This window comes from Schistosoma haematobium, chromosome ZW, assembly GCF_000699445.3.
Source record: "Schistosoma haematobium chromosome ZW, whole genome shotgun sequence".
NCBI classification, from domain to species: domain Eukaryota; kingdom Metazoa; phylum Platyhelminthes; class Trematoda; order Strigeidida; family Schistosomatidae; genus Schistosoma; species Schistosoma haematobium.
The window spans coordinates 32,647,657-32,657,681 of record NC_067195.1 but is presented as its reverse complement, the minus strand read 5'-3'; positions in this window follow the sequence as shown (position 1 = coordinate 32,657,681).

The window sequence follows — 10,025 nt, the reverse complement described above, 5'->3', positions numbered from 1 at the left end:
TTGCTCAACTAGAGCATTATTTCACGAGACACAATATCAAATCTGAAGGGATTCGCTATCGAGACTTGTGTTCTATCCTTCCTCCTTCAGTCGCCAAAGAAGTCCGTGACTTGATTTTAGATCCACTATCACCACAACCATACACCATCTTAAGATGAGAGATAATGAACCGTTTATCATTATCAGATGGTCAAAGAATCCAAAGACTTTTTCAAGGTGAAACACTAGGTGATCGGTCGCCGTCACAGTTTTTACGTCACCTCCAAGTCTTAGTGGGTGATAACACAGTGGGTGAAGCAGTCCTAAAACAAGGATGGATACAAGCTCTCCCGTGCTACGTCCAACACTGTTTGGATGCACAGGATCCTGAAACCTCATTATCTCATTTAGCGCGTATAGCCGACAGAATAATGGAAAGAGGTCCTCCAACTGGATCAGGCACAATAAATCACACACAAAAAGTAGAATCAGCAAAAGACCCCGTAATAGAAGGACTCATTGCGAGTCTTAAGAGTCTCACTGAGGCTGTCACCAGAATGCAAATGGGTCATAGAAACAGGAGCAGGTCACCACAACGACCACGATCCAAGTCACAAAACAGGTCACAAATGTCCAGACAATCTGGGCAGTTTTGTTGGTACCACTGGAAGTTTGGTGTCAACTCAACCAAGTGCATGCAACCATGTGCCTGGCCTAAGCATAATTCTAAGACAGCGGGAAACGAGTAACCCCTCCCCAGGTGGCGACGACTGAGGAGGGGCGCCTAAACAGTCGCTTGTTTTATGTTAGAGACAGAAACTCTGGCTTGAATTTCTTGGTGGATACTGGCGCTGCTCTTAGCATCATCCCTCAACATAAAACTGAGATTAGTCGAGAAACATCATCAATTACACTTCAAGCTGCAAATAAAACTAAAATCGCGACATTTGGGCAGAAAACATTAACCCTAGATTTGGGGTTCAGGAGGCAATTCCCTTGGGTTTTCACGGTAGCCGACTTAGATCTGGCAATACTGGGGATGGACTTTCTAGAGAGATACGAATTTCTAGTTGACACCAAGAAACGGCGATTAACACTAAAAGAAACTTCGTATTACACAAAAGGCAAAGAAAGTCACATCAGCTCTCTTAACTTGATTCAAACTCCCCCAGTAACAACAGCGAAATTCCAAGATATACTCGCGGAATTTCCAAACTTAACTAAACCAAACCCACAACCTTCTAAAGACAAACTAAAAGTGAGTCACACTATCAAAACCGAAGGTGCACCGGTGTTTGCAAAACCCAGGAGACTAGCACCAGATAAGCTCAAAATCGCTAGGGCCGAGTTTGATTATATGCTACAATTGGGTATTATCCGTCCCTCTGATAGTCAATGGGCATCCCCTTTGCATATGGTCCCAAAGAAGAATGAAGGTGACTGGCGACCGTGCGGGGATTACAGAGCCCTAAACCGTCAAACCGTACCTGATAGGTACCCAATACCTCATATCCAAGATTTCACCAACGGTTTACAGGGTATGAACATATTCACTAAAATTGACTTAGGGCATATCACAATATCCCGGTGGCTGATGAAGATATTCCCAAGACAGCTATTACTACATCCTTTGGCTTATTCGAGTTTGTACGCATGCCATTCGGCCTGAGAAATGCGGCACAGACATTTCAAAGATTCATAGATAACCTACTTCGAGATATGCCATTTGCGCAGGGGTATATAGACGACTTGTTAATTGCCAGCCCCGATTTGCAATCACACGAACAGCATGTACAAGCAGTGTTGAAAAGACTGGATGAACATGGAATAAACATACATCAAAGTAAGTGTGTTTTCGGTGTTCAAACTTTAGAATTTCTCGGTCACACAATAAGCCCAGAAGGGATTAAACCTATAAAAAAAGAAGTGGATACTATCAAACAATACCCCGTACCTAGTTCTCTAACACAACTGAGAAGTTTTCTAGGCCTAATTAACTTTTATCGCAGATTCATACCAGGTTGTGCACAATTAATGCAACTTTTGACAGATTCACTCAAAGGAAAACCAAAAGAATTCAAACTGTCTTCTGACTCCGTCGAAGCTATTAAACAGCTTAAAGATAAATTAGCTCAAGCAACTACGTTGATGTATCCGAATTCTCTTTCCCCACTTGCTTTGATGGTGGATGCTTCAGATAAAGCAGTAGGCAGTACCCTTAACCAACTGGTTAAAAACGCCTGGAAACCAATTGCTTTCTTCTCAAAAAGACTCGCTCCAGCAGAGACAAGGTATTCTAAATAAAGCAACAACAAATATTGATGCAGAATAGTATGAATTCATATTATTTCGAGGTTTCTCGTCAGCTGCTTACAAACCAAAAAATGTGATGGAATTTTTACATTGAGATAGAGTGAAAACAAATGACATAGATGAGTGTAAATAACTGGGTTACAATAATATATATATATGCTAGAACAGGTCAGAGGTCAAAAGGAATTAATTCGGGTTGGGTGGTGTAATAATGGAATTGAATAATCATAAGATAGGTTACGTAATAATAATTAAATAGAATTTGAAAAGTTAAGATAATTTAAGAGGATCAGGTGGTGGAAATGTGTGAATAATAATGTGGTTTAAGAATTATGTAATAGGGGAGGAGTATAAATATTTTAAAATAAATAAATAATAAAGTAAAATAAAAAAGGGTTACCAGGGTAGTGATAAGTTTTTTGAATGCATAAGTCAGGTTTAAGTTTTTTGATCATAATAGCTTCAGCAAAACGGAGGGTGGTCGTACTTCTTTGTGTATTGATAACTTTGAAAGCATGAGGAATGTCGATGGTGTGCCCGGTGTCAAGTAGATGTCGAGCTATTGCACTGTTGAAAGCCCTGGTCCCACGCAGCGTCAAGTTCTTTGGAACATGCTCAGAAATGCGAACCTGCACTCTTCTCTCAGTTCTTCCAATGTATGTGCTTTGGCACGTACATGTAAATTGGTAGATGCAGTTGGAGCTACTAAGAAAAGAGGGCTTGTCGATTTTGGTTTGTTGAAGTGAGCAGTTCGTTTGCCATACTGTCATAAGTTTTGCTGCTGGGTAGGTGACTTTCAACGCAGAGTTTATTCTGTGATTGATTATTCCAGCGATTTCATCACCTTTGAAACGTAATTGTAAAAAACAGGTTTTTCTTTCTACTCCATCGTATTTTGTATGAGGATTGCTTTTTGCATATTTCTGGATAAATTTCGATGGGTATTCATTATCGCGTAGAACATTAGTAATCAGATTAATTTCATCATCAAGGTATTCTTTTGAACAGATTTTTTGAGCGCGGTCAAAAAGGGTTCGTACAATACCCTTTTTGTAACTCATTGGGCAGAAACTGTGGTAATTGAGATAAAGACCACTCCAGGTATTTTTATGGTGAATATGTCTATGTAATTTACCATCAGATGTTCGTCGGATCCCGACATCAAGGAAATGGAATTTGTCTTCAACTTCTTGTTCCATAGTAAACTCTATGTCCTCGTGTGCTTTATTAAATAGATCAAGTAGCTTAATGGCTTGATCGTGATTGTTGCAAACGAGGAATGTGTCATCAATATATCTGCAATACAGTGTAGTACCATCGATTACGTGCTTAAGCTTTTTTTGTTCTAGGTTTCCCATAAATATATCGGCAAGAATTGGGCCCAATGGGCTACCCATGGCAACTCCATCGATTTGGCGGTAAAGGACATTATTGAATTGAAATTGTATGTTTTTTGTACATAAGAAGAGAAGCTGTTTAAAATCATGGATTGGTAGGGGTAGAAGTTCGGGATAATCACATATGATCTCTATCGTTTCTTCCAAGGGGATGTTTGTGAAGAGCGATGAGACGTCAAATAAAACCATAAATTTATCGGAAACATTTAGGTTGTCGAGTTTTTTACAAATTCAAAACTATCTTTTAGACTGTAAGGTGTTAGTTTCTTTCGTATTGGTTCAAGGCACTTTGTCAGCCAGCGGGCGAGTTTATGGAAAGGCGAATTGGCCATGGATAATATTGGTCTAATCGGGATATTGGGCTTGTGAGTTTTGGGTAGGCCGTATAAGTACGTTAATTGTGATCCTTTAGGTTTAAGTTCATTGTATGTATGATTATCTATTAGATTTCTCTTTAGGAGATCTCTCAATTTATTTACAAGTCGCTTCTCTGTCGTCTCTGTTAAATCTTTCTGGGTATTATCGATGATAAATCTAGTGGAATCATTTAAAGTAGACATTATTTTACTAATATATTCGTCTCTGTTAAGAACGACTACACCGGAACCCTTATCTGGACGAAGTAGCATTATTGTTTCATCTTTCATAAGTTTTTTTAAAGCTAGTTGGTGATCTTTAGTCAACACTTTCGATTGTGGGGTTGGTGTCGTTATGTACTGGTTTGTAATGTCAACTAGTTTCGATTTCAACCAACTATGTTTTTCATCGTTCATGGGTTTCAGTTCTGAAAACTGTTGATATAAATACTCAAACTGATTATCAGTGTCTATTCTGTTGCATTTTTTCGGAATGTGAAATTTAAATCCAAGGGAGAGTGCTTCAGTTTCAATTCGACTTAGTTTTTTACTGGATAAATTGTGTACGTATTTTTCTGGATTCGTAGAAAAGGCGTTATGTTTTTGTCCTTTCACAAGTGTTTTGGTTAATGTCTTTAGGAATTTATGACTGGTTTTGGACAAGGTATTCTACCTTCGGGCGAGAACTTCTTGCAACCTACCTAACCATTAAACACTTCCGACACATGTTAGAAGGTAGGGAATTTATAGTCTTTACGGATCACAAACCACTGACGAATGCATTAAAAGCGAGAGCCGATAAATACTCACCTCGAGAAGTCCGACACCTTGACTATATATCACAGTTCACAAGCGATATCCGATATGTCAAAGGTCAGGACAATCAGGCGGCAGATGCTTTATCTAGGCTAGAAATGAACGTGCTACAACAGTCTACAGTAAACTTCGAGACGTTGAGAAGCGAACAAGAGCAGGATCTAGAATTACAAAGCCTGCTTAAAACAAACAATTCAAGTCTTAATTTAAAACAGTTCCCATCACCTGTCGATGGTGTTCTAATCTACTGTGACACGACCAAGGCAATGCCGCGACCTTTCGTTCCCAAAAGTATGCGAAAGTTGATATATAATAACTTTCATTCTTTGTCTCATCCTGGCGCAAAAGCTTCAACAAAACTAATCAATGCCAGATATATATGGCCGAATTTACAGAAGGATGTACACAAATGGGTTAGAGAGTGTTCAGCATGTCAACAATCAAAGATTAATCGTCACACAAATTCACCCATAGGTGTTTTCTCGCAACCAGATGCACGTTTTGCCCATGTGCATATCGACTTGGTAGGTCCTTTACCACGTTCAAACGGTTTTAATTATCTTTTTACATGCATAGATCGATTTACCAGATTCCCTATAGCCATTCCGATAGCGGATATCACAGCGGAAACAGTAGCCAAGGTTTTCATGCAGAACTGGGTAACCATTTTTGGTACACCCATAACAATAACGACTGATAGAGGAGCGCAATTCGAATCCGAACTATTTAATAACTTGGCTAAACTTCTAGGCTCCAATAGGATACGCTGCACTGCATATCATCCTCAGGCTAATGGGATGGTAGAACGTTTTCACCGTCAGCTAAAAACCGCCCTTATATCTCACTCAAACCCCAATCAGTGGACAGAATTCCTACCATTAGTTATGTTGGGAATACGAACATCTGTCAAAACTGACGCACAGTGTTCAGCTGCGGAACTGGTTTTCGGAACAACTCTGAGACTACCCGGTGAATTTGTTAACCCTAATACTAACAGTCAAAAATTTGATTTAGAAAATTATGTAGATCAACTACGGGACCACATGTCTAAACTTAAGCCGATTAATACTCATGAACAACCGCGCGCAGTATATATACCTAAAGACCTAAGCAATTGCACGCACGTCTGGATAAGATGTGACAAAATAAAAGCACCACTTAGCCCTCCATTTGAAGGTCCTTTCAAAGTCGTCTCAAGAAAATCTAAATATTTCGTGATAGAAAAACACCGACACCGTAAGTATTGATAGGCTAAAGCCGGCTTATCTAGATCATGAACCACCATACGTGTCGTTAGATCGTTTAACTGACAAATCCATTACGGAATCGAAATGTAAAGATGATAAATCTTTACAAATGACTAAAACGGTTCGCTGGGCTCATCCAATTAGTCAGTCAAGGATGTTGACAGTTTCGGCTGCAGGATAAAATCTAACCACGTAGCTAATCACACCCTGCATCTACTTAAAAATAATTTTTTTTCCCTCATTCCGCCTCACCGACAACTCCCCAGACGTTTTACCTTTGATATATAAGTGTTATGTTAAATATTTTTTTTAAATACTGGACACATAAGCTAGGTATTCCGAAACGATGGCTGAGGATTTTAATCAAATTCATACAACTAACACTGGCAAATACAACGGATTCAAAAAGCAACCCAGAATACCAGTCCGTTCTGGAGGCCAAGCACTTACATGGAACCGAACAATTACCAATTACATTTATGTATTTCCATTTTGTATCTTATTATTTTATGCAGGCAGTAGAGCAGTTCTTCAGGTTTGCTTGATTTTCACCATTACCTTTGAAGTAGATTCTTCTTTACCTTTTACTTGAGGGTGACTCAAGAGGCAGGTGAGTAAACACCTGATAACCGGTCTGAGCATGGAAAAACCGTACCTCACCAACATGGTGTTGGGTAGCCCGCTCGCGGCACTTCCTCAGATATTCTTATTCCACATTCTTACACTTTCTCTTGAAAGCATGCGGCAAACCGTCAGCGATAGTTGTAGAATAGATCACATGCTACAAAATAAGATGACAAGCTAGTAAATGAGGAGACATCCATGGACTATCGTTGACAGCGTCAGTCGTCACTAATTGTAAGTCAAACAGTGAGCGAGTTGATAATTTTCCCTTGGGATGAGAAATAGAACTAAGGTGTTTTCGATAGATAGGTTAATCGGACCGACGTTCCTACGGAAGTCGATTCTAGGGGGAAGCTAATGTAACAGCTCAGGTTGGTTGGTTTAGAGTTGACCACAAACAACCAAGCATATGCCAAGACAGTATTGTTCAAGTATCCATTCACTTCCTTATTTTGTATAAGCGTTATATTCCCTATTATCTTATATTGAATGTTGAGAGCCTTTGTTTGTCTGAACAGATCATCCCACGCTCCACTGTGACTGCGCGAAGAACGAAATAAAGACCTATTCACTACTTGTCTGGTTTCTTCTATCAATAGCACGAGGGTTACCTTAAGGCACGAAAGATCTTCCTTAGATAGGTGATCAGATAGCTGATTTTGTATCACTTTTTCCATTATACGTGATATAACTGTAGTGATATTTATGGGTCTGTAGTTTTCGACCAGGTTTCTCGGTCCGGATTTGTGTTTGGGAAGAACATACGTTACCTTCCAGGATTCCGGATATGTACCTGTCTCTAAAGATAATGTGTACATTTTAAGTTATAGCGTCTGTATGTCCGGTCCTGACATTTTATAAAGTATTGAGGGGATGTCATCGGCACAGAACTCGCATTTGGCTTAAGGGTTTTAATGGCGGTATGTGTACTCCTAATGTCGAAGTTTATGGTACTAAGATAATTTTTGTTGATGCAGTTTATGTTGATATCTGGGGCATAAGATGTATTCCCATTGTGGGAAAACCATTCACTTAATAGTTCCCATATGAGGGTTTGGTCAGTAAGGATTGAATTTTGTGATCTTTATTTTTTCTAATGCTTTTTGTGAGGAGACGACATAAGGCTAGGGCTTTACATGCATCAGTGAGCGCAGTACGTTCCTCTGCCTGTTCATGTTTGTTGGGTTGACTTTGTACTCCTTCAAGTACAGAGTATATCTGATGCAGGGCACTGAAGTCCTTTGATATATAGTACGTCCTTTTCAGTTTTCGTAGTTTAGACCTAGTCTTTTGGTTTATATAGGGAGTGATTGCTTTAAAAGCAGTTTTAGAGGGATACTAGTGTCTAGTGCAGATTTGGTGGTGGTATTGAATATTTCTAATGTTTCTAAGAGGTTATCACTGGTGAAGAAACTGTTCCAGTCAGAGTGCTGTATTAGAAATCGAAAGTTTTCCCAGTCAGCGTTTGCATAGTATCTATATTGAAAACGCGTATTTAATGTCTTTAATTTGTTGCACATGGACCGACGCTTTTCCATTCGTCTTACCAGGTATTCGCAATGCAGTGAAAGCTGACATTGGATACACTGTGGCCCAACTCGTTTTTAGAACAACACTTCAGCTTCCAGGGGAATTCGTGGATCTTCTTTAATGAACATGGAACTAACCTCCTACATGTATAGGCTTACAAACGATGAACTGTAATTTTCATTGTATTTTTTTTTGCTATATTGTACTACATGGTCCATTATAGTAAGGAAAGACTATCAGACGCTGCTAAACCTAGCAAGCTGCCCGAAGAGTGTTTACTAACGACAAGCTCGTTGGGTTTAAACTTCTGGCTTGCCACGTCTTAGGGCAATCACTACCCCACTAAGGGGGACTGATCTGTAGCGGCAATCGTAATGGAATCACTTTTCTAACTGATCCTGCTAGATTTCTTAGACAACTGTAGGTTTTCTGTCGTTCCTAAGAGTGTAATAATTTTCGGACGAATAGTTGATGATGGAAGTATTTGATTGAGTCTTCGAACTACAGAGATATATATATGATAAACGTAGGCAGCAGTAATAATTGATGTATGCGAAGAAATATTCCACAGATATCCTGTATGTAATATCATAGTCACGAAAATACCAGCATTCAAGTAAGTAATAAGACCGTTTACACTTTTACCACCATATTGTAACTAGAATCACAGGCACAATAATGCGAAAGTCAAATATCAATGAATACAAACATTACATATTTTCATAAAGACAGATGCTTCAAATAACACTTGGTTTCATTACATCAGTGCATGCCAACCTAACATATGCTCATGAGTTTAAACATAGACACTTGTTCGGGTACGAAAACGGAAACTTAAGTGTTCCTTCAAATTAGGTGACAGAAGATGGAAAGCAGACAAAAGCCGTATCATACTTATAAACATTTTGTTGAGGTAACAGTATTTGTGTAAATTTCCGGTTCTGATTCGATTCAAATAATGATGGTTGATGAACTCGCAAGATTTAATTAAATAATGACAATACCAAAAGTTCAAACTTGTGATGCTGACGTTTTATTTGATATTGTAAGACATTAAAATAATAAATAAGAACCTCTCTCTAAATTTGAACGAATAGTTTCACAATATTTGGGCGCCGAGTTAATGTGAGTCATTAAAGAGGAAGAATATATTTGTAAAATCTCAGCGAAAGAATTTGAAGTAGATCCAATGTTTCGCCTGGCAATCTGGTCCAAGCCTTTTCAAGGAAAATATAATCAAACAACAAAATTATCGAATATAAATAGGTACATTGTTCTCTGGTTTACTGCATACTGGATGACTTATTCAGCTTGGACCAGATTGCCAGGCGAAACATTGGATTTACTTCAAATTCTTTCGCTGAGATGTTACAAATACATTCTTCCTCTTTAATGACATTAAAATAATAGTCTATGTAGTAAATGTAATAATACATTTCACAGTAAGTTTCTAGAGTCAAACGTAGAACGATAAATCAAAGGCTAGATAGAAAACGTAAGTTTAAGGCCGAAATTACAAACAACTTGAGTAAAACGCTCTATTAAAACATATATATCAAAAACCAGCAAAAAAGGTATTCACGAAAATAGTTCAGAATTGGTTCAGTATTTCTCATTTGACCTGTAACAGACAGTTCTCTGGGCTCCGTAAATGAAGTCAAACTGGTCAGATTAATATGATCAACAGCCCCACAATGAATATTTATTCACACGGGCTCGCTAAATTATTATTAAACAAGAGGAGGGAGGGCGATTTTTATTAT